The sequence below is a fragment of the Mustela lutreola genome, chromosome 8 (assembly GCF_030435805.1).
Source record: "Mustela lutreola isolate mMusLut2 chromosome 8, mMusLut2.pri, whole genome shotgun sequence".
NCBI lineage: Eukaryota > Metazoa > Chordata > Mammalia > Carnivora > Mustelidae > Mustela > Mustela lutreola.
The window spans coordinates 73,195,040-73,219,218 of record NC_081297.1 but is presented as its reverse complement, the minus strand read 5'-3'; the positions used below and the strand labels follow the sequence as shown (position 1 = coordinate 73,219,218).

The 24,179-nt window shown below is 36.0% G+C and overlaps 1 protein-coding gene and 1 pseudogene across 3 annotated transcripts in view; one reads left to right on the top strand and one right to left on the bottom strand.

The window, feature by feature from the left end:
* The window catches only part of CNTN1 (contactin 1), a 354,959-nt gene that overhangs the window by 165,473 nt on the left and 165,307 nt on the right, over positions 1-24,179 (top strand). The window lies entirely within an intron of this gene.
* On the bottom strand, positions 27-21,360 carry LOC131839779 (non-histone chromosomal protein HMG-17-like; annotated as a pseudogene).

Genomic DNA, 24,179 nt, shown 5'->3' with positions numbered 1-24,179 from the left:
TTGAAGTGCACAGTCACCAGAAGTACACAGTTATCGAAAATGCACACACTTCACTTGGCATCTCCAGCACCTTCAGCTCCTTCAGCATTCTCTGCTTGGTCTGTTGTGGCATCTCTGTTTCCTGCAGGGTTATTCCCATCCTCGCCAGCATCAACTTTCCCCTTTCTCCCTTTGGGTGCCTTCTCACCCTTCTTTGCAGGACTTTGGCTTTGGAGGAGCATGTTTAGCAGATAACCTTGCAGATCTTCTTAATGGCTCATCCTTCATCTTGGTTTTACCTCCTTTAGCATCCCCTTCAGCCTTACTCTTGGGCAACAGCAGCAGGACTTAAGCCCTGGACGGGTTGTGCAGTGGTGCATGGGCTTTAGCTGGTCAGGGGACATTCTTGCCCCTTCTTGTTCACACCGCTCTGTAAAATGATTTTTATGGCATTTATAACTTACTGTGAATGATTAGAAAATAATTTTGGGGGGGAGAGAAAGATAGGAGATAGGAGCCTTATTACAATTGGCATCGGGTGGTAAGAGAGAAAGGGCACAGGGACAAGAAAGATACATAGAAGTGGAGCAAAAATAACCCAAGATAAATTTGGATCACTTCTCAACTTTCCAAGAATTAACCTTGATTATGATTGGATAAGTAAACAAAAGAACTAAGTATCAGGCAAGTAGACATACAGACAGATATTTACAGAAAAAGTTGAACAAGCAAGCATTTTGAAATAATTTAAATTCTATTAGTGATCATTCTGATTACTTTAGACATATGGGTTAGATGAATCTCATCAGTTTATTTGTGCCTTTTTAAAATTTGATTCAAAGACTGTTACACAGAGGGTGCCTGGGTGGCTCAGTAAGTTAAGTATCTGCCTTCAGCTCTGGTCATGGTCTCAGGCTCCTAAGATGGAGCCTGGCATCGGGCTTCCCTGCATAGCAGAGAGTCTGCTACTCGATCTCACTCTGCCTCTGTGCTCTCTCTCAAATAAATAAATAAAATCTTTAATCTCTCAAATAAATAAAATCTTTTTTTTTAAAGATTTGTTTGAGAGAGAGACAGTGAGAGACAACATGAGCGAGGAGAAGGTCAGAGGGAGACACAGATCCCCAATGGAGCTAGGAGCCTGATGCGGGACTCAATCCTGGGACTCCAGGATCATGACCTGAGCTGAAGGCAGTTGCTTAACCAACTGAGCCACCCAGGCGCCCCTCAAATAAATAAAATCTTTAAACAAAAAACAATGAAGACATTACAGACAAGAAGAAACACGTCATTAAGAATAATTAAAGTAGATAATTAGAAAGCTGTGAAGACTGAAAATAGATGGTATATGTACTAGATTATTTTTGCTTTCGGATCTCAGAGAATTCTTTATATACTGTCTGGAATGTGTAACACAGAAAACTGAGTGATATGAAAACTATTTATTCCCTCTTCTATGCCCATAGGGACTAGCCCTATGGTCACATAAGGACACATACTTATGTGATTTTTTTTCACCTGTTGCTCATCCTTCATGTCTGTGTCACTTTCATGGTATGTTACAGCTCAAAATAGTATTCTGCCTTCAATAAGCCCATGTGATATACACACATTTCTGAAGGAAATATAAATATCAACACACCTGTACATATAAAATCCTTTTTAACAATGTCATTATTTAGTATAAGTACCATAGTTTATAGTAAAATTCATTTTAAAGGTTTTGACTTTTCATTTTGGGTTTGTATGGTATCATTATTTAAACTTTACATTTGACTCATTATAGCAAACTGATATATAAATTAGTATATTTAAGATATTCCTGAAGATTGGGGCACCTGGGTGGCTCAGTGGGTTAAAGCCTCTGCCTTCGGTCCTGGGATCGAGCCCCACATCAGGCTCTTCCTCCCCTCTCCCTGCCTGCCTCTACTGCCTACTTGTAATCTCTTTCCTTGTGTCAAATAAATAAATAAAATCTTTAAAAAAAAAAGATATTCCTGAAGATCATCTTTTATTAATTTATTCCAGAAACTTTAGCTATCACTTACTTGCTACAATACTGTGAGGGAAACAAAGACAGTACTGGGAACACTAATAATGCAATGGTTTTCAATTCAGGCCATAAGTGACCATCACCTGAGGAGTTTTTAATCATCACTCCAGACAGAATAACTGGAGTTTTCAACCTGGACATGGGTGTATTTTAAAAGTGTCCAGGTATTTTCATCAAGGTAGAGAATGACTCATTTAATGAGAAGTCTGATCTTCTAAGTTAGAGGTATTCTTAGATTCACTTGCTAATTATTTCTGGTCTTGAGAAAATAAGGATGATACAGTTATAGTATCTGTTCTTTTCCAGTTCAAATCTTGACAATTAAAAGTATTACTGAAATCATATGACTGAAAAAAATGCAACTACATTTCCCCAAACTTAAAGCATAGACATCATAGTGTTCCAAAGCAAATAAGAGAATTCTAGTGATTATAGAATTGATATTCCTTTTTTCTTCCTTTGCAACTGCCTGCTGGCCCAATTCACACTGTTTCTTCACAAGAGAAGAAAGATGTTTTTAAGCATTCTCCACAGACACAAAAAAATACTCTGGCTTTAAGGATGCTGCTGTGAAATACGGTTTGAGGATAAAATCCCCAACAAAGCTATCTTCTATCCTGCAACAAAAAAGTGTAGCAGTAGCATGTTCTGATGTAGAAAATAGGAAATAATCTATTAAAGCTTTACCCAGAGGTAATCTGTTATTGGGTCACTTATAGAGCTTAATTTTAAAAATAGTTTTATTTATGTTGCACTGATACGTCTACATATTCTGTTATTTATTTTGGCAAGGATAAAATTGTAAACCTATAATGATATTTTGTCAAAATAATCAATTTATAAAATACACAAAAACATAAAAATAAAATCATCTTAATTTTTGCTTTAATTACTTTCTATTAATGTATCTTTAATCACAGGACAATTTGGATTGTAGAAAATATAAAGAAGATAACAGAGATCACCCATAATGCCACACAGAAATAATCTATATTTACCAAATATATTTACCAAATCTATACCAAATAATAATTTGGTATTATTACTTCACAATTTTATTTCTTCTAAATACGCAGTAATGCTACCTAAAAACTTGTAAAGTTTTTTTTTTCAGTTCTGAAATTCTGTCCTCTAGAAGATAAATTAGTTTAACACATTTATTTATTTATTTATTTGTTTATTTATTTATTTTAAGATTTTTTTTTATTTATTTGTCAGAGAGAGAGAGAGCGCGAACACAGGCAGACAGAATGGCAGGCAGAGGGAGAAGCAGACTCCCTGCCGAGCAATTAGCCTGATGTGGGACTCGATCCCAGGACGCTGGGATCATGACCTGAGCCGAAGGCAGCTGCTTAACCAACTGAGCCACCCAGGCGTCCCAGTTTAACCCATTTATATTTATTGTAATTTATTGTAAGCCTTGATGTATTTCTAAAACTTTTTCTTAAAGTTTTACTGCCAATATTTTTTCCCCTCTTCTCTATCCCTTCCTACCTTCTATTCAGTTGAGAACCTATTGTATACCTTGCATTTTTGAGGTTATAATCTATTTTATTTAGTCCTGCTTTTTTACATAAAAGTAAAGTTTTTTGTGATTATGATTTTGATTATTATGATGCATAATTTTAAAGCCTCCCTGATAATTTATCATTTTACTTAATTATAACATAAATAACTACAGTTATTTTATTAGAATAACATTCTTATGGAGAATCACTGTATCAAAATATCTGAGCTTTTTAAAAACCTCTAATGCATATTACCAAATTATTTTCTCAAAAGATTGTCTTGGTTACTGCTACTTGTAGTGATATTAGAAAATATTAATAATTGCATCCATACTGTCAATGAATATTAATTTTAATGCTGTAAAAATCAATAGCATTTCTTAAAATGCTATTTTGTTAAAATTTCTTAAGTATTTCTTAAAACTTGCATTTTTTGGTTTATTTTTTAATCATTAATTTTTTTCTTTCATGTATCTAATCATGTCTTTTATCAATTTATCTATTGTGATCTTAGTATATTTTTCACATCTGTTGCTTCAAGCTCTGTATAGCTATGTCTATAATCTTTTTGAAGTTTTCCCAGTTTATATTTTAACTTTTAAATTCACTAATAATTTTTAGGATATCCAATTTAAAAATTCTCCTTTGTGTTTTCTTTTATTCAAAGATTGGTATATGTTTTTTCCTTTTCCTATTTGTTTTTCTTTAGTGGGTTTGATTTTTTACATTTCAACCTTTAATTCATCTCAGTTTATATTGATTGGGTTCAAATCTTAGTTCCCCTTTGTAATAACATCCTTATCTTTGGCAAATTGCTTAATCTATGTGCCTCAGTTATGTCATCTCTGAAATGAACACAAAGAAAAAGTCTGTATCACAGCATAATTGTGAGGGGTAAACAACATAATATATATCTAAAGTGTATGGCACATAGTAAATGCCCAGGAAATGTTACCTATTATGGAATCTGTTTATTCTTGGAAGAACATCACACTTTATTTATTTCTGGAAAGATCTTATTTATTTACTTGGCAGAGAGAGACCCAGCGAGAGAGCGAACACAAGCAGGGGGAGTGGGAGAAGGAGAAGCAGGCTTCCCGCTGAGCAGGGAGCCTGATGCAGTTGAAACCCAGGATACTGGGATCATGACCTGAGTCAAAGGCAGATGCCTAATGACTGAGCCACCCAGGTGCCCCAAGCATCACACTTTAATTTATGGAGCTTTATTTTATGGTTTTCTATCTGCTGGGATTTTTCTCATTTTATTAGTCTTGGGAAAGAATTTGGCACAGTTTTCAAGCACCTGAACTCTAGGGCTGAACTGTTTGGGTATAAATCCCAGCATCCAAACTAATTAACTATATGACCTTGGGTAAAATTACTTTACATATTTGTTTTTTAATTTATCTGTAAAATTGAGATATTTATGTCATTTGGCTCAGAGGTTTACTGTGAGGATTAAATACATTAAAGTAGTTAGTGATAAGTGTGTTTCTATCATGAGCTCTTATTTGTTTCAAAATGTTCTTAATGTCATTTTCACCAATTTTTATCCTCAAATGAAATTGAGACCTATTCTGTCAAGTTTAGAGAGATCCCATTTCTATTTTGATTGCAAGTATGATGCTTTGGAAAAATTAATAATATTGAGTCTTTTTACCAAGGAAAAGCTGTATTTCTCCAATTTTTCAATGCTGCTTTTAGATATATCAATAAATAATTACAGTTTTTAAAATTTTTTTCACACTATTCAGAGTACTACTCAGCAATTGTGTTTACGGTTGTACATAAGGGCTTTATTTTTCTTATTTTTAAGTATTGTTAATACATAAGAAAGCCATTGTTTGGTTTATATTTATCTTCTGTATAGCCACTTTGCTCTTAATTTTCGTATTTCATTTAAATCCATTTTCTTTCCTATTCTTGTATATAATCACATAGTAAGCAAATAATAGTTTTGCCTCCTCTTTCCTAATTGTTTAAAATCTGAGTTTTTACTTCATTTTGTACTTTATTTACATAAGCCTCCAGAGTAATGCTGAATTCATGTATTTAAGAGATATTCGGTGGCTGTTTTCCATGTTTCAGGTTCCATGGAAAGCACTTGATAAGCACTTGATAAACTGGGACTGCACAGCCATGGGAACTGTCCATACAGAACTTTAAAACTAGTTCATAGTCTTCACATAGTATCTATCAAATGTTGTGTGTGAGTTTGCATAATTTGGAGATGATGTTAAATAGCTTTCATTAGATTATCAGAAAGAGTTTATAGCCATAAAAGGATGGAATAATTAGTCTCAATTCGTGGTGACAAATTTAAGCCTTATTTATATTCTGATTAACTTTACTTCATAATGATTTAAATGTTCTTATTCTCTATTATAGACTTTTTATATTTGAAAGCAATGTGGTTGTATTATCAATTTCCTTAATGTATTCATATTTTTAAAAGAATCCACATTCAAAAAAATCAGTTATTACTTTTCCATAGGAATCTGTTAAATAACTACACATTATAAAAAAAGACTCTTTATAGATACATTAGTTTAAATTTTAGAAAACAGTATTTTGAGTGTTAAAAGACAATATTGAAGACACAATTCAAGTTGCAACTTAGTCATCCATGGTTTCTAAGAAACATAGGAATAGATTGGGTCATGGTTTTCTATCTTAACTTGTGATTATTTATTGTAGACTAAAGATTAGATATTTAAAGAAATGTGCTTAAATGAAAAATAAACAAATATGCTTGTGTATGTTTGTTTATTTGTTCTTTTGCCAGCGATTTTCTTTGCACATTTCTATTTCTTTATTGTTAGGGAAGACAGCAAGTACAATGTCTACAGGAGCACTTTATTGGTTCAGTATACAGAGTAGGAGTCTTGCCAGATGGCTAGCTCTATACAAACAAAGCAAAGTTGAACAATGTGAGAGATGCCCACTCTTGTGGACAAAGAACAAGCCTCACTCCCCAACTGCCTCTCACTTTACCCTACAATAGCATGCCTGTAAGTATACAGTCCTGGAGCAGCAGAGCAGTTTCTTCATGGAGCCAGTCATTTCAAATCCTTAAAAGTATTTTGAATGGAGCTATAAAAACTTAAAGCATTGAACATTGCCTTCTCAAGTTATTATCTGTAAGGGTTCAATCTGCTATCTCAGCAAATTCACTTTCCATCTGTTCACGTAATTTATTTACAAATAAACTAGGGAGATTCTTTAAAAGTTGGTTAAAAAGTTGGTGAGAAGTGGCTAGACTTGTAATTGGAATCACTGACCCTCATTGAGTGGATTTTAGCCACAATGTGAAGAGGGAAAGACAGATAGTGGATGCCATGAGTGATTTAAAACAAAATGAAATTACCAAGACAGTTAAATATGACTGTACAATTAGAATGTGATTGAGGAAAGGGAACGGGACAACAGGTATGTTCTTTCTTCTTTATTCAGTCTCTTCAGTTTATCTCTTCAGGTATGGTACAGTATTACATAATTATTATTTTAGGTCAATGAAATAATTATACTCTCAAGGCATTTGTTAATTTATCCATTCAAGGATTTAAAAAGTGTTAATTCAACATTTCCTATATAAAGGCATGTGATAGATTCTGGAGTTTTCCCTTTTGAAGCTTATAGACCAATGGGGGCATCATGCATTGATAATTATTTAACCATAAAATGCAATACTTACAATGAGGGAAAGGCACAGGGAACTATGAAAGTGCAATAGGAAAACCATTATTTCACTTGTGGATTGAGAGACAGCTTCTCTAAGGAATGTTTAGGTTCCACTCTGAGAAATCCATGAGTCAGACATAGAAAAGCCTGTGATAGACAAGCAGGAATTAGACAAAGCAGAACCTTGTGGACCACATTTTAACACATAATAACACATTTTATTATCATTATAATTATAATTATTATTATTTTAAATTTAGTTGGCCATAAATAGAGGAGGACCATATCATATTCCTATTATTAAAAGGCACTGTAACTTCAGTTTGAGAATATTAAAAAGATCTGAGATGAATTGTGGCGATGATTGCACCACAATGTGAGTATTCTTAATGCCACAGAACTGTACAGTTAAAAATGGTTAAAATGGTAAATATTGTGATATACATATTTTACCACAATAACAAAAGAAATATACTCAATCTCTCTGAAAATATGCCCTCACGTGGATAATTATATTAACCATTGCAGTGCATTATGACGGTATTAGGAGAGGGAATTCATGTAGAGAGCTTGTCAGATACCCTGGCAGAGTTGAACTGTTATATGTATATTCCAATGATGAGAAAAATGAAAATGAGCACTGTGCTGTGGACGAAGATGTTAGGATCCAAGGACCATCATATATTATCATTGGCAAGTAGTGTTAACTGCTTAACTTCATTTTCTTGATTTGTTGATTGAGATGAAAAGCAGTTACCTCTAGGTTATTTTGAAGGTAAAATATATGTAAAATATATCTGTCCAGTATCTGGAATGTAGTAGGTGTTCAACAAATAAGTAATTTCTTTTACGGGAGCACTACTCACGGGATATCAATCCCTAAAACTTCACAAAAATTATCAATAAAAGTCAAAAACAAATATATCCATTGTAAATTCTAAGAGTGATAAAGATCCTGGACTAATCCTGAAGTCGTCTGTTGGGAGAGTGAAGGCTGGATCAGATGCTATAGGTATGTTTAATTTTGTAAGAAATTATCAACCTGTCTTTGGAAGTAGCTCTACCATTTTTGCATTCCCACGAGGACTGAAGATTTCCAGTTGTTCCAGGCTCCTCACCAGCGTTTGGTGTTGCCAGTGTTCTGGATTTGAGCCATTCTAATAGATGTGTAGTGATATTTTTTGTTTTGGTTTGCAATTCCCCAGTGACATGTGATATTGAACGTCTTTTCATATGCTTATTTGCCATCTGTATATCTTCAGTGATGATGTGTCTATTCAGATCTTTTGCCGTTTTTTAATTGGGTTGTTTTCTTGTTGAGTTTTAAGAGTTTTTTGTATATTTTAGATACTAGTTCTTTATCAAATATATCTTTTTTTTAAAAGATTTTATTTATTTATTTGACAGAGAAAGATCACAAGTAGGCAGAGAGGCAGGCAGAGAGAGAGAGAGAGAGGAAAGCAGGCTCCCTGCTGAGCAGAGAGCTTAACCCACTGAGCCACCCAGGTGCCCCTCAAATATATCTTTTGCAGATATTTTCTCCCATTCTGTGACTTGCTTTTTAGTTCTCTTGATACAGTCTTTTGCAGAGCAGGAGCTTTTAATTTTAATGAAGTCCAGTTTATTAATTATTTTCTCCATGGAATGTGCCTTTATGCTTTTGGTGTTGTATGTACACAATGTCACCTAGGTTTTTCCTACATTACTTTCTAGTTTTGCAGTTTTACATTTTACATTTAGATTTGTGATCTATTTTCTGAAGAGTGTAAAGTCCATGTCTAAAGTCATATTTTGTTCCAGGAACATTTGTTGAAAAGGTGATCTTTGCTCCATTGTACTGCCTTTGCTCCTTTGTCAAAGATCAGTTGACTATATTTAAGTGGATCTATTTTTGAGCTCTCTATTCTGTTCCATTGATCTATTTTTCTTTTGCCAGTATCACTCTATCTTGTTTACTATAGCATTACAGTAAGTCTTGAAGTCAGGTAGTGTCAGCCCTCTGCCTTTGTTATTCTCCTTTAATATTGTGTTGTTGATTCTGGTTCTGTTACCTCTCCATCTAAACTTTAGAAATGGTTTGTCAACAACAAAATAACATAGATAACTTGCTGGGAATTTGATTAGGATTGTATTCAATCTATTGATCAAGTTGGGAAGAACTGGTATGTTGATAATGTTGAATATTCTACCTTTTCAGCTTTGCATGAAAATTTGCTAAGGCTGTCTGGGTGGCTCCATCAGTTAAATGTTTGCCTTCGGCTCAGGTCATGATCCCAGGTGCTGGGATCGAGCCCCACGTCGGGCTCACTGTCAGCAGTGAGTCCTCTTCTCCCTCTTCCTCTGCCTCTCCCCCAACTCATGCTTTCTCTCTCTCAAATAAATAAATAAAATGTTTAAAAAAAGAAAATTTGCTAAAATACTTGTTTAATGAAAGAATAAATTGAACTCTTCCATACTGTAGCCATATCTCAAGAGTTTGTGCTCTATCTGCAGCTTAGTCCTAGTCAAAAAACCAGCTGGCTGATAAAGTTAAAGATGTAACACTGAGAAGTTGCCTCTTCGCATTAGGCCTGTCTGAAGATAAAGGATGCAAAGATTAGACAGATGCAATTAGTAGAAGGTGGCAGGAAGGACATAACTACAGTGTAGCTGAGCTTATAGGTTAAAAAAATTATGCCACTATGTATGCCCTAAAGATGCTGTGATCAATGGGGGTTTTCAGCTTTATAAAATAATATATATGTTTCCTGGAAACAAACTGAGGGTTACAGAAGGGTGGGGGTAATTAATTGCCTAACCTTTTTTTTTTTCCACCTTAACTGTGGAGATCTTTTTTTTTATTTTTTAAGATTTTATTTATTTTTTTGAGAGAGAGAGAGCGAGATCACAAGCAGGCAGGCAGAGAAAGGAGGAAGCAGGCTCCCTGCCAAGCACAGAGCCAATGCAGGGCTCGATCCCAGGACCCTGAGATCATGACCTGAACTGAAGGCAGAGACTTATTAACCTGCTGAGCCACCCAGGCCCCCCAACTGTGGAGGTCTTTATATCATTTCTATATAGTCTTGAAAGAAGTTTAATTTTCAAGCTAAATAAAAATTGCTTAAAATGTCAATGATTTAGGATTTGGGGATAGAAATATGGATATATTGAATTCAACCCTGATACTTTATTGAACAAGAATAAAAGTCTTTTAATAACCTTAATAAGTCTTATGCATTCAAAATTAGCTCACAAAAATAAGGCTGAGTTACTGCATTCTCAAACCTATGACTTTCTAACAACTTTAAGAAACTGAAACTACAGTAGTGATATTCCTTAAATCTTTGAAACACCAAGCAAGATTTTTAAAAATCTGTTTTAATTCAGCAAGAATTTTTTTTTTTAAACATACTATAATTTTTTTATTTTTTATAAACATATATTTTTATCCCCAGGGGTACAGGTCTGTGAATCACCAGGTTTACACACTTCACAGCACTCACCAAATCACATGCCCTCCCCAATGTCCATAATCCCAACCCCTTCTCCCAAACCCCCTCCCCTCGGCAACCCTCAGTTTGTTTTGTGAGATTAAGAGTCACTTATGGTTTGTCTCCCTCCCAATCCCATCTTGTTTCATTTATTCTTCTTCTACCCACTTAAGCCTCCATGTTGCATCACCACTTCCTCATATCAGGGAGATCATATGATAGTTGTCTTTCTCTGCTTGACTTATTTCGCTAAGCATGATACGCTCTAGTTCCATCCATGTTGTTGCAAATGGCAAGATTTCATTTCTTTTGATGGCTGCATAGTATTCCATTGTGTATATATACCACATCTTCTTGATCCATTCATCTGTTGATGGACATCTAGGTGCTTTCCATAGTTTGGCTATTGTGGACATTGCTGCTATAAACATTCGGGTGCATGTGTCCCTTTGGATCACTACATTTGTATCTTTAGGGTAAATACCCAATAGTGCAATTGCTGGGTCATAGGGCAGTTCTATTTTCAACATTTTGAGGAACCTCCATGCTGTTTTCCAGAGTGGCTGCACCAGCTTGCATTCCCACCAACAGTGTAGGAGGGTTCCCCTTTCTCCGCATCCTCGCCAGCATCTGTCATTTCCTGACTTGTTGATTTTAGCCATTCTGACTGGTGTGAGGTGATATCTCATTGTGGTTTTGATTTGTATTTCCCTGTTGCCGAGTGATATGGAGCACTTTTTCATGTGTCTGTTCGCCATCTGGATGTCTTCTTTGCAGAAATGTCTGTTCATGTCCTCTGCCCATTTCTTGATTGGATTATTTGTTCTTTGGGTGTTGAGTTTGCTAAGTTCTTTATAGATTCTGGACACTAGTCCTTTATCTGATATGTCGTTTGCAAATATCTTCTCCCATTCTGTCAGTTGTCTTTTGATTTTGTTAACTGTTTCCTTTGCTGTGCAAAAGCTTTTGATCTTGATGAAATCCCAGTAGTTCATTTTTTCCCTTGCTTCCCTTGCCTTTTGCGTTGTTCCTAGGAAGATGTTGCTGCGGCAGAGGTCGAAGAGGTTGCTGCCCGTGTTCTCCTCAAGGATTTTGATGGATTCCTTTCATACATTGAGGTCCTTCATCCATTTTGAGTCTATTTTTGTGTGTGGTGTAAGGAAATGGTCCAATTTCATTTTTCTGCATGTGGCTGTCCAATTTTCCCAGCACCATTTATTGAAAAGGCTGTCTTTTTTCCATTGGACATTCTTTCCTGCTTTGTCGAAGATTAGTTGACCATAGATTTGAGGGTCTGTTTCTGGGCTCTCTATTCTGTTCCATTGATCTATGTGTCTGTTTTTGTGCCAGTACCATGCTGTCTTGATGATGACAGCTTTGTAATAGAGCTTGAAGTCCGGAATTGTGATGCCACCAACGTTGGCATTCTTTTTCAATATCCCTTTGGCTATTCGAGGTCTTTTCTGGTTCCATATAAATTTTAGCATTATTTGTTCCATTTCTTTGAAAAAGATGGATGGTACTTTGATAGGAATTGCATTAAATGTGTAGATTGCTTTAGGTAGCATAGACATTTTCACAATATTTATTTTTCCAATCCAGGAGCATGGAACATTTTTCCATTTCTTTGTGTCTTCCTCAATTTCTTTCATGAGTATTTTATAGTTTTCTGAGTATAGATTCTGTGTCTCTTTGGTTAGGTTTATTCCTAGGTATCTTATGGTTTTGGATGCAATTGTAAATGGGATTGACTCCTTAATATCTCTTTCTTCTGTCTTGCTGTTGGTGTAGAGAAATGCAACTGATTTCTGTGCATTGATTTTATATCCTGACACTTTACTGAATTCCTGTATAAGTTCTAGCGGTTTTGGAGTGGAGTCTTTTGGGTTTTCCACATATAGTATCATATCATCTGCGAAGAGTGATAATTTGACTTCTTCTTTGCCGATTTGGATGCCTTTAATTTCCTTTTGTTGTCTGATTGCTGAGGCTAGGACCTCTAGTACGATGTTGAATAGCAGTGGTGATAATGGACATCCCTGCCGTGTTCCTGACCTTAGAGGAAAAGCTTTCAGTTTTTCTCCATTGAGAATGATATTTGCGGTGGGTTTTTCATAGATGGCTTTGATGATATTGAGGTATGTGCCCTCTATCCCTATACTTTGAAGAGTTTTGATCAGGAAGGGATGTTGTACTTTGTCAAATGCTTTTTCAGCATCTATTGAGAGTATCATATGGTTCTTGTTCTTTCTTTTATTGATGTGTTGTATCACACTGACTGATTTGCGGATGTTGAACCAACCTTGCAGCCCTGGAATAAATCCCACTTGGTCGTGGTGAATAATCTTTTTAATGTACTGTTGAATCCTATTGGCTAGTATTTTGTTGAGTATTTTCGCATCTGTGTTCATCAAGGATATCGGTCTATAGCTCTCTTTTTTGGTGGGATCCTTGTCTGGTTTTGGGATCAAGGTGATGCTGGCTTCATAAAATGAGTTTGGAAGTTTTCCTTCCATTTCTATTTTTTGGAACAGTTTCAGGAGAATAGGAATTAGTTCTTCTTTAAATGTTTGGTAGAATTCCCCCGGGAAGCTGTCTGGCCCTGGGCTTTTGTTTGTTTGGAGATTTTTAATGACTGTTTCAATCTCCTTACTGGTTATGGGTCTGTTCAGGCTTTCTATTTCTTCATGGTTCAGTTGTGGTAGTTTATATGTTTCTAGGAATGCATCCATTTCTTCCAGATTGTCAAATTTATTGCCGTAGAGTTGCTCATAGTATGTTCTTATAATAGTTTGTATTTCTTTGGTGTTAGTTGTGATCTCTCCTCTTTCATTCATGATTTTATTTATTTGGGTCCTTTCTCTTTTCTTTTTGATAAGTCGGGCCAGGGGTTTATCAATTTTATTAATTCTTTCAAAGAACCAGCTCCTAGTTTCGTTGATTTGTTCTATTGTTTCTTTGGTTTCTATTTCATTGATTTCTGCTCTGATCTTTATGATTTCTCTTCTCCTGCTGGGCTTAGGGTTTCTTTCTTGTTCTTTCTCCAGCTCCTTTAGGTGTAGGGTTAGGTTGTGTACCTGAGACCTTTCTTGTTTCTTGAGAAAGGCTTGTACCGCTATATATTTTCCTCTCAGGACTGCCTTTGTTGTGTCCCACAGATTTTGAACCGTTGTATTTTCATTATCATTTGTTTCCATGATTTTTTTCAATTCTTCTTTAATTTCCCGGTTGACCCATTCATTCTTTAGAAGGATACTGTTTAGTCTCCATGTATTTGGGTTCTTTCCAAACTTCCTTTTGTGGTTGAGTTCTAGCTTTAGAGCATTGTGGTCTGAAAATATGCAGGGAATGATCCCAATCTTTTGATACCGGTTGAGTCCTGATTTAGGACCGAGGATGTGATCTATTCTGGAGAATGTTCCATGTGCACTAGAGAAGAATGTGTATTCTGTTGCTTTGGGATGAAATGTTCTGAATATATCTGTGATGTCCATCTGGTCCAGTGTGTCGTTTAAGGCCTTTATTTCCTTGCTGATCTTTTGCTTGGATGACCTGTCCATTTCAGTGAGGGGAGTGTTAAAGTCCCCTACTATTATTGTATTATTGTTGATGTGTTTCTTTGATTTTGTTATTAATTGGTTTATATAGTTGGCTGCTCCCACATTGGGGGCATAGATATTTAAAATTGTTAAATCTTCTTGTTGGACAGACCCTTTGAGTATGATATAGTGTCCTTCCTCATCTCTTATTATAGTCTTTGGCTTAAAATCTAATTGATCTGATATAAGGATTGCCACTCCTGCTTTCTTCTGATGTCCATTAGCATGGCAAATTCTTTTCCACCCCCTCACTTTAAATCTGGAGGTGTCTTCGGGCTTAAAATGTGTTTCTTGGAGGCAACATATAGATGGGTTTTGTTTTTTTATCCATTCTGATACCCTGTGTCTTTTGACAGGGGCATTTAGCCCATTCACATTCAGGGTAAGTATTGAGAGATATGAATTTAGTGCCATTGTATTGCCTGTAAGGTGACTGTTACTGTATATGGTCTCTGTTCCTTTCTGATCTACCACTTGTAGGCTCTCTCTTTGCTTAGAGGACCCCTTTCAATATTTCCTGTAGAGCTGGTTTGGTATTTGCAAATTCTTTCAGTTGTTGTTTGTCCTGGAAGCTTTTAATCTCTCCTTCTATTTTCAATGATAGCCTAGCTGGATATAGTATTCTTGGCTGCATGTTTTTCTCGTTTAGTGCTCTGAAAATATCATGCCAGCTCTTTCTGGCCTGCCAGGTCTCTGTGGATAAGTCAGCTGCCAATCTAATATTTTTACCATTGTATGTTACAGACTTCTTTTCCCGGGCTGCTTTCAGGATTTTCTCTTTGTCATTGAGACTTGTAAATTTTACTATTAGGTGACGGGGTGTGGGCCTATTCTTATTGATTTTGAGGGGCGTTCTCTGAACCTCTTGAATTTTGATGCTCGTTCCCTTTGCCATATTGGGGAAATTCTCCCCAATAATTCTCTCCAGTATACCTTCTGCTCCCCTCTCACTTTCTTCTTCTTCTGGAATCCCAATTATTCTAATGTTGTTTCGTCTTATGGTGTCACTTATCTCTCGAATTCTCCCCTCGTGGTCCAGTAGCTGTTTGTCCCTCTTTTGCTCAGCTTCTTTATTCTCTGTCATTTGGTCTTCTATATCACTAATTCTTTCTTCTGCCTCATTTATCCTAGCAGTTAGAGCCTCCATTTTTGATTGCACCTCATTAATAGCTTTTTTGATTTCACCTTGGTTAGATTTTAGTTCTTTTATTTCTCCAGAAAGGGCTTTTATATCTCTCGAGAGGGTTTCTCTAATATCTTCCATGCCTTTTTCGAGCCCGGCTAGAACCTTGAGAATTGTCATTCTGAACTCTAGATCTGACATATTACCGATGTCTGTATTGATTAGGTCCCTAGCCTTCGGTACTGCCTCTTGTTCTTTTTTTTGTGTTGAATTTTTATGTCTTGTCATTTTGTCCAGATAAGAGTAAATGAAGGGGCAAGTAAAATACTAAAAGGGTGGCAACAACCCCAGGAAAATATGCTTTAACCAAATTAGAAGAGATCCAAAATCATGAGTGGGGAGAAAGGGGATAAAAAGAGGTTCAAAAAGGAAGAAAGAAAAAAAAAAAACAAAAAGAAAAGAAAAAAAAAGAAAAGAAAAGAAAAGAATTTTTAAAAAAAGAAAACACCTAAGAAAAATGTAAAAAAGAAAATATATATATATTAGATAAACTAGTAAAAAATCGTTAAAAAAGAAAAAGGTAACAGTTAAAAAAAAAAAATTTTACCCGAAGGCGAGAAAAAAAAAATGAAAAAGAAAAAATTAAATTAACTGCAAGACTAAAAAAAATCACAGGAAAAAAGCCATGAGTTCCGTGTTTGGCTTTCTCCTCCTCTGGAATTCTGCTGCTCTCCTTGGTATTGAAACCGCACTCCTTGGTAGGTGAACTTGGTCTCGGCTGGATTTCTTGTTGATCTTCTGGGGGAGTGGCCTGGTGTAGTGATTCTCAAGTGTCTTTGCCCCAGGCGGAATTACACTGCCCTTACCCGGGGCCGGGGTGAGTAATCCGCTCGGGTTTGCTTTCAGGAGCTTTTGTTACCTGAGCGCTTTCCGTAGAGTTCCGGAGGACGGGAATACAAGTGGCGGCCTCCTGGTCTCCGGCCTGGAGGAGCCGAGAGCCCAGGGCCCCACTCCTCAGTGCGCCCTCAGAGAACAGCGCCCAGTTACTCCCGTCTGCCTGACCTCCGGCCGCACTCCGAGCTCACCGAGCCTGCGACCGGTTCAAGGTAACACCGAGCTGCGAGCTTACTGTCGGCTCTGTCTCTGTAGCCGGCTTTCCCGTTCCAATACCTGCAAGCTCTGCGACACTCAGACACCCCCGATCCTTCTGTGACCCTGCGGGACCTGAGGCCACGCTGACCCCGCGTGGGTTTCGCCCCGGTTTAGCCTCTGGAGCGATGTCCCTCAGCGGAACAGACTTTTAAAAGTCCTGATTTTGTGCACGGTTGCTCCGCTGTTTGCCGGGAGCCGGCCCCTCCCCCCGGGGTCTATCTTCCCGTCGCTTTGGATTCACTTCTCCGCCGGTCCTACCTTTCAGAAAGTGGTTGTTTTTCTGTTTCCAGAATTGCTGTTCTTCTTCTCTTCGATCTGCCGATGGATTTTCAGGTGTTTGCAATCTTTAGATAAGCTATCTAGCTGATCTCCGGCTAGCTGAAGCAGTCTCAGCTTGCTACTTCTCCGCCATCTTGACTCCTCCCCCTCCAGCAAGAATTTTTGAGCAAAAGCCAAAAGTATTTCTTCTAAACTCATAGAAACTTGAATAAAGTAAATAATTCTGGCAATTAAGCAAAAGTCTGCAGGGCCCCTGCCAATAGATACAGCTGTCACTGCTTTCTTCCCTTGTTTTAGGTTTTTAGTTAGTGAGTGGGCCATGATAGGGGAAAAATCATTTCAAGTTTGTATTTCTGCTATTTTTTAAAATTTCCTTTTCATTTTTCCATTGCATAAAACAAACTGACTTGGGAGTTATACCTGTTAGCAAGATTCAAATATTATCTCTATGCAGACTTTCAGATACCTATTCCCAACCCCAACACCTTCCATATTCTGGTCTCATTTTTTCAGATGTTTACTTGGTAGCTCTGCTTAGATACATAATAGGAAACTGAAACCTATTATATATTCAAAACTAAATCTCTAGTCAACTTCCTTTTTCACCAAAACCCTGCTTCCCCTTTGCCAAGTGGCAGTGTCTTCCAAATGGGCAATGGTCAAGCCAAGAGGTGAGAACTCAGCCCTGACCTCCCTCCTTTTCCTCACAGTTCCAGAGTCCCCTTGAAACTAAGAACCATAGATCTTGGGTTTGTTGAATCTAAGGACCTAACACAGGGTATATGATAGACCCTTAAATATTTTTAAACAAATGAAATTTCCTATATAACCGTTTCTACATTTGCTAACTAAATTACTCATTTTATGTATCTATAGTGCAAATTATATTGGCAACTGCAGAATGTTAGAGAATCCATTAGATCTTGGAAGAGAAATGATGTTGTATCATTCCTCCTATTTGCAGAAATGCATGAAATTATACTAAACCAGTGTTAACTGTTTAATAGTGAATCTTGTGCTTAAAGGCTTCTAACTGAAGGCAGTTACATAGCCTTTCACATATGTGGTGCTTTTTCTTTTAATTATCAATTTTCTTCTATGACATATCTTCAATGGGATTAAGTACATATACCCCCACTCACATGCACACACATGTATTTATTGATCACATAAGGTGCAAAGTATTTAAACCCCCATAGAAATATGAAAATATGTATAAGTCATGTTCTTTTTCCTCAATAACTTCTAATCTAGATAGGGGTGAAGAAGAACTAATACAGGGCACCTGGGTGGCTCAGTGGGTTAAGCTCAGAGGCTTAAGGGTTAAGCTCTGCTATCGGCTCAGGTTATGGTCCCAGAGTCCTGGGATCGAGCCCTGCATCGGGCTCTCTGTGAAGCAGGAAGCCTGCTTCCCTTCCTCTCTCTGCCTGCCTCTCTGCTTACCTGTGATGTATGTCTCAAATAAATAAAATCTTAAAAAAAAAAAAGAACTAATACAGGTGTCTTGTGTACATTTTTCATATAATTCTTACAAGTACATATTAGTATTCCCATTTGCCAATTGCAGAGATAACTTGCCAAATGAAATAGTCATATGGAAGAATTCTGACTACATATACACTTTTGTATTTTAATCTCATTGCCTTTTGATAATATAAATATCTTAAAATGCTCTTACCATATGCCCAGACCAGACTTTCCAGGACAGTTTTATAATCAGATGTTCTGCTGTACTTTCCCTCATAAGCCATCAAGACCTGTCAAAATACCAAATTTTGGCAAAGAAACCACGTCTCCAAAATAATTTTTTTCTCAACCCCTGAAATTGTCTTCAAATACGTTTTATAATAAAGTGTCCCTATATTCAGTTGAAATTGGCTTTGCATTTGAAAGATAAGTAAGAACCTTATAATAAGGAATCCATGAGTGAGTCAAACAAATCACTCCATGATTTTATTTATTTATTTTTAAGAATTTTCTTTACTTATTTGACAGAGAGAAAGAGCACAAGAGAGGGAACACAAACAGGCAGAGCAGGCAGAGGGAGAACCAGGCTCCCCACCTAGCAGGGGGCCTGATGCAGTACTCGATCCCAGGATTCTGGGATCACAACCTGAGTTAAAGGCAGATACATAACTGATTGAGCCACCAAGGGACCCCTCACTTAATGATTTTAGAAAATGGGGAAAACCTCATACGAGTTTACCAGAGGATAGACTTTCCTATAAAGATAAATCTTGATCTACGTCTTGAAATATAGAAGAGATTTGTTTTCTCCTCCATAAACTGAGGTTAATAATAATAACTACATGATTGGTTCATATGAATATTACTTAATACTTAAGCTTCTAGAACAGAGCCTGGCTTGCCAGTTGAGAGATGATGGAGTGTGTTTTTCTGTTAACTATTAAACTAAGGACCATTTAATTAATTTTTAATTTCTATGATATTTCTAGTGGTAATTATAGAATATATGATATTATTATAAAGTATAAAATAGACAATATAATAATTGTTATTTCTATAACCTAGTATAATATATAGTATAACATATAAAATACTCAATAGATATTTGTTGAATGAATTATGAAATGATGGTGTATCATTGACAAATTTTAAGGCAGAGAGTATAAGAGAGTTAACTTTTTTGAAGATCAAATTAAATTTTGTATTATTCACTGAGTTTCAGATATATGTATACATGTTCATTAAAAAAATAAACTTATGGCACAAGTTAGTCCTGGTAACAGGGATCGGGTATAGATTCAGTGAGAGTGCTCTGATTCTTGTGCCTAACTAGTCTTTAAAAGTTTCTGAAGTTTGAGAATTTGCTTCCATGTCTATTGCCAGCTGGGGTTAGTTTGGGCTCTTTCATATAGTAAGTGCTCAATAGATACTTTTTTGATAAGACTTATGTTTGATACAAAGAAATAACTACTTATATTGTGAGAGTTTAAAGTTATTAACAGAAACTATGGAATCCCTTTCTTTTAGATTTCAGTTTTCACATCAGCCACATATTTGTTCTGAAATTACATATAAATGGAAGGATGTATCCACTCTTATCTTATTGGAAACTTAATTAATATTTAATACATTAATATTTAATACAAATTTGAGTAAAAAGGGATAAGGCTCTTTGTGCAGCTCAAGACCGTGTTGCTGTTGTAAATCTGAAACCTCCACATAAGGGCATCAAAATTTAGGAGTCAGGGAGCTTCCCCAGTAACTCTCCTGTCAATAGAACCATGGAAAGTAGACAAGAACAAAGTGCTCATCAACCAAAGCACTTGGGACTAAAGAGAATGATGATATTTTCTTGCAGAACAATTCAGCAAGGAAAACTCACTCACTGCTGTGGAAGGAACGAAAAGTTCAGCACTTGGCATTTAAGGTTCCATAATTTGATTACACTCTTCTTCCCACTTATTTTTTCTAATGCTGTCTTCCATGAGTTCATGCTCTGGCCATATTAAACTCTGCAGAGTTGTCTGAATTTAACCTTTACTTTCCTCCTTCATGCTTTTACTGTTGCCACTTTCTTCTCCTTGCATAGATCTACCTATCAAATATCAACCAATGCTTTGCTTTTAGTAATTACTCCATAAATGTATTCAACAGACATTAAATGAGTGCCTTCAATGTGTAAGGCTTTGCATTAGGCAGATAGGGTATAGAAAGTGGAATGAGCCAAACTGCTGTTGAGACATTTAAATGTAGAAAGTCTCTCATTGTATGTGTCTTTGATTTACTATTACTATGTTTGCGGCTGCTACAAAATGTCGCGACGTGGTAGGTGCTTCATAAATATGTATGGGGTGAATGAATAATTAAAAATTACCATCCAACTATCTCTGATTACATTATTTTACAATCTTCAAAGAAAATGAAACACATTTCTTGGTCTTTGAATAGCATGCAATAAAAACTGATGTCTGATTAAATAGCGCAAATATTCTCGCATACCCTCTTACATGTGTTTCAAAAATGAATACTTGTTGAATTTTTTTACTAGAACTGTTTTACTAGAATTTTACTAGAAATGAAGTGCATTTAAAAAATTACTATCTTATGTTGTTTCTACCTATAGGAGCCTAAATTATTTTGGTAGGAGTCACTCATCAATTTAAGTACTAACACAATACCTATCGCTAGTGACTCTTCTCTCCTATTTAAAAAAATGGAATGTCAAAGGTTATATCCTACTCTTCCCTTCTGTGTGATATCTCTCTTAATCTGAACAACAGCTAATAGGAGATATAAGATCATTAGCCTTGTTCTTTAATCATGGGTGGGACTCTTGTCAGAAGACAGTCGGAAATTTTATGTGCCCTTAGACTGGTGGGATAGAATAAATACCTGCTCTTTTACATGCAAGATATACAGATACTGTGTAGCAAGAAGCAGCTGCTGACATACTGAAACTTTGCAGCTGCATTATGGAGAATGGCTTCACGTGGAGCTTCAGAAAGCTGAGTGGCAGTAGCAGTGAATCCTTTTTATTAGACATGACCATCTCTATAAAGGAATAAAGTCGTACAAAGGAGAGATTACAGCCCAGGAAGTCTTTAAAACTCCCAGTGTAAGTTGAGTGAGTGTTTCAATCTGGTATGGTTTCTTCCCAGGTTTTGCTCTTTTGTGAATGTCTAAGAGCAAAAAGCAAAGAAGTTTGAAAGTTCTGTCTTACTGGCATGGGAATTTTTTTTTTTTTTCTGCTGTCAAAGACTTATTAAATTCTGTTCTGGATTGTTAGATATGAATCACAGGGAAGGTATCATGGAACACATTTCTTTGTAGTAGTACAGCTATCTCAGATCAGTTTGAACTGCCGTTGGGCAACAAGAGAAGTTAACAGCACATTCAGTCATGTCATTGTAGTCCAACAGGTCTCATTTAGTAGGAAACCTTCCAGGTATTAGTCAAAGTGATATATCAAAATGCCTCTTTCATTATGGCATGATAAAATAAATCAGATGCAGACATACAGGATATTCAATTCTCACCCAGAGCAAATGGCACAACAAAGTACCATGCAGACATAATTTCAAGAGGTGAGTTGCTGAATGTTGCATACCTTCTGATTTTTAGAGTGGACTGGTTCAAGATGTGGCCCAATGAATTCAGCACACATTTGATTGTTCTCTCTCTTTCTCTCTCTCTCTCTCTCTCTTTTTTTTTTTTTTTTTGATTGTTCTCTTTAAGTGTTGGAAATATTTTGAACTTTACTTAATATACTTACTACAATAGTTTTTGAACTTTGTATGCCTACACATTACCTGGGAAGCTTGATTAAAATGTAAATACTTGGGTTATTTCCCCAGAGACTCTAACTTTCTTGGGAGTTTCTCAGAATTGTATTTTCTTAACAAGTACATCCAAGTGCTGTTAAGGTAGGTAGGTCCTAGCCTGTATTTTGGGAAGCACTAACCCATTAGCTGAGGTTTCCTTGTTATCTTCAACATCCCTACCCATTATTTGGATCCATTCAGTTGCTTTCACTGATCCTTTATGCAGATCATTGACAACACAGCAATTATCAGTTCTGTTTCCCAGTATCCTTCCAAACTTGTACCAAAACTCACCTGTCATATTTTACCTTTTATTTGATATTCATCTGTTTTTGTGAATAGTAATTCTTTGCCAAAAGCAGCACTATATTCAAAGTATAATAAAATATGTATTTGTCCTTGATTAATAAATGGATTCTTATTAATACACTGATAGGAAAGAAGTTGAGTGGAATCTCATAAATATATGTTTGAGTTTTAAATCTTGCTTGATAAAACATCTCCTCCCTTGTTCATTGACTGAATCAGTAATTCTTGGAATTGCAAATACTTAGAAAATCATATTGCCTGATTTGCTCATGATTACTATTTCCATTTTCCATTAGTATCTCAATCTTATAATTTCAAGCAAAATAATTGGGTAGAATTGGCACCATGTCATTTTCATGGGATGGTAGGCAGGGGATAGTTTGGAATCAGCAAGGCCTCTCTTCATTTTCTCAGATTTCAAGAGATACCTAACCTTATATACATACACTCCTAAAATGTGGGACAAAATATATGTAGGACTTTCTATTTACTACCTAAAAGCGATGATTTCCTGAAACTACCTCTATGAATAACCGTGACTTCGTCAATTATAGTCTTGTATGACATCACTGGCTTAAATTAGCCTGTGAAAAATAATGTGCTATAAATATCACAAGCAGGGGTTCTACTATTTTTAAGTCTCTCTGCATGTATTACATGATTTTAAAAATAAATGGGTAATTAGCTTAATCATAAATCTAATTATCTAAAAATGTGAGTAGTCAATTGTTCTATACAATGCAGGTTGTGCTGTCAGCACTCAATTAATATCTGTATCTTCAAAGCACTTAAAATTTTTTTTTTTCTCAGAAGCCTTTCAGTCACGTTTCACAATCTGGTGATGTTACATTTATTGAAATGTTTTGAAATCTACTGTATCGCTCCTCCTTTTCCATATACTTCACACAAAATCGAGTGGTGGGCTGTTTCAGGGACTAAGATGGTTGCAGTCTAAAGACTATTATATTCTACCTGCTAGTGGAACAATAGATGACTGTTCTGAGAAAGGATACTCTTTCCTTTTCATTTTCAGAAAATGGGGTATTTTCCATGAATGTGTGCTCTTACTCTTTGGCTTTGAACAGCAAGTTCTTCAGAAAGTTTTGCTAAGTATATTTGATCATAGCAGGAAGCTGCTACAATATTGTTCCTGACTTTGCAGGAAAACTGTTGAAGATAATATTAACTTGATGACAGAGTTTAAAGAAGTCAGTGTGAGGCTGGAGATGAATGTCTAAAGTATGCAGTTATTCAGTGAGCGGGAGATGTGTCACCGATGTTTAAGTTAGATTTCATCTGAAAATTAATCGGAGATATAGAATATTGACATGAAGATGTTTAATGGACTTAACTTTTAAATATATAATATCCCATTTCTAAAAGGGTGGTGTCTTTTAGTCTTTTAGATTCAAAAGCTAATTTTATTTCTGGAAAATTTAATTTATTCCACTTTAATATTTACTTGTGTTTTGTACATGTTAGTAGGGTTTTTACTTACACACACACGTACATGCACACACGTATCCATAGCCATATACGTGTTAGTATTCACAATCTTGTGAAGAAGGAACTTGGGTTTCCATTATACAGACTGGGTGACTGACTCCTCAGGGAGATTAAGTGACTTGTATAGCAGAAGCAGAATTTCAGAAAATGAGTCTGAGGATAAAATGTCCCCTGCTCTTATAACGTAGAGTAGGAGATATTGGTGTCTTTTCACTTATATTAATCTGCATTC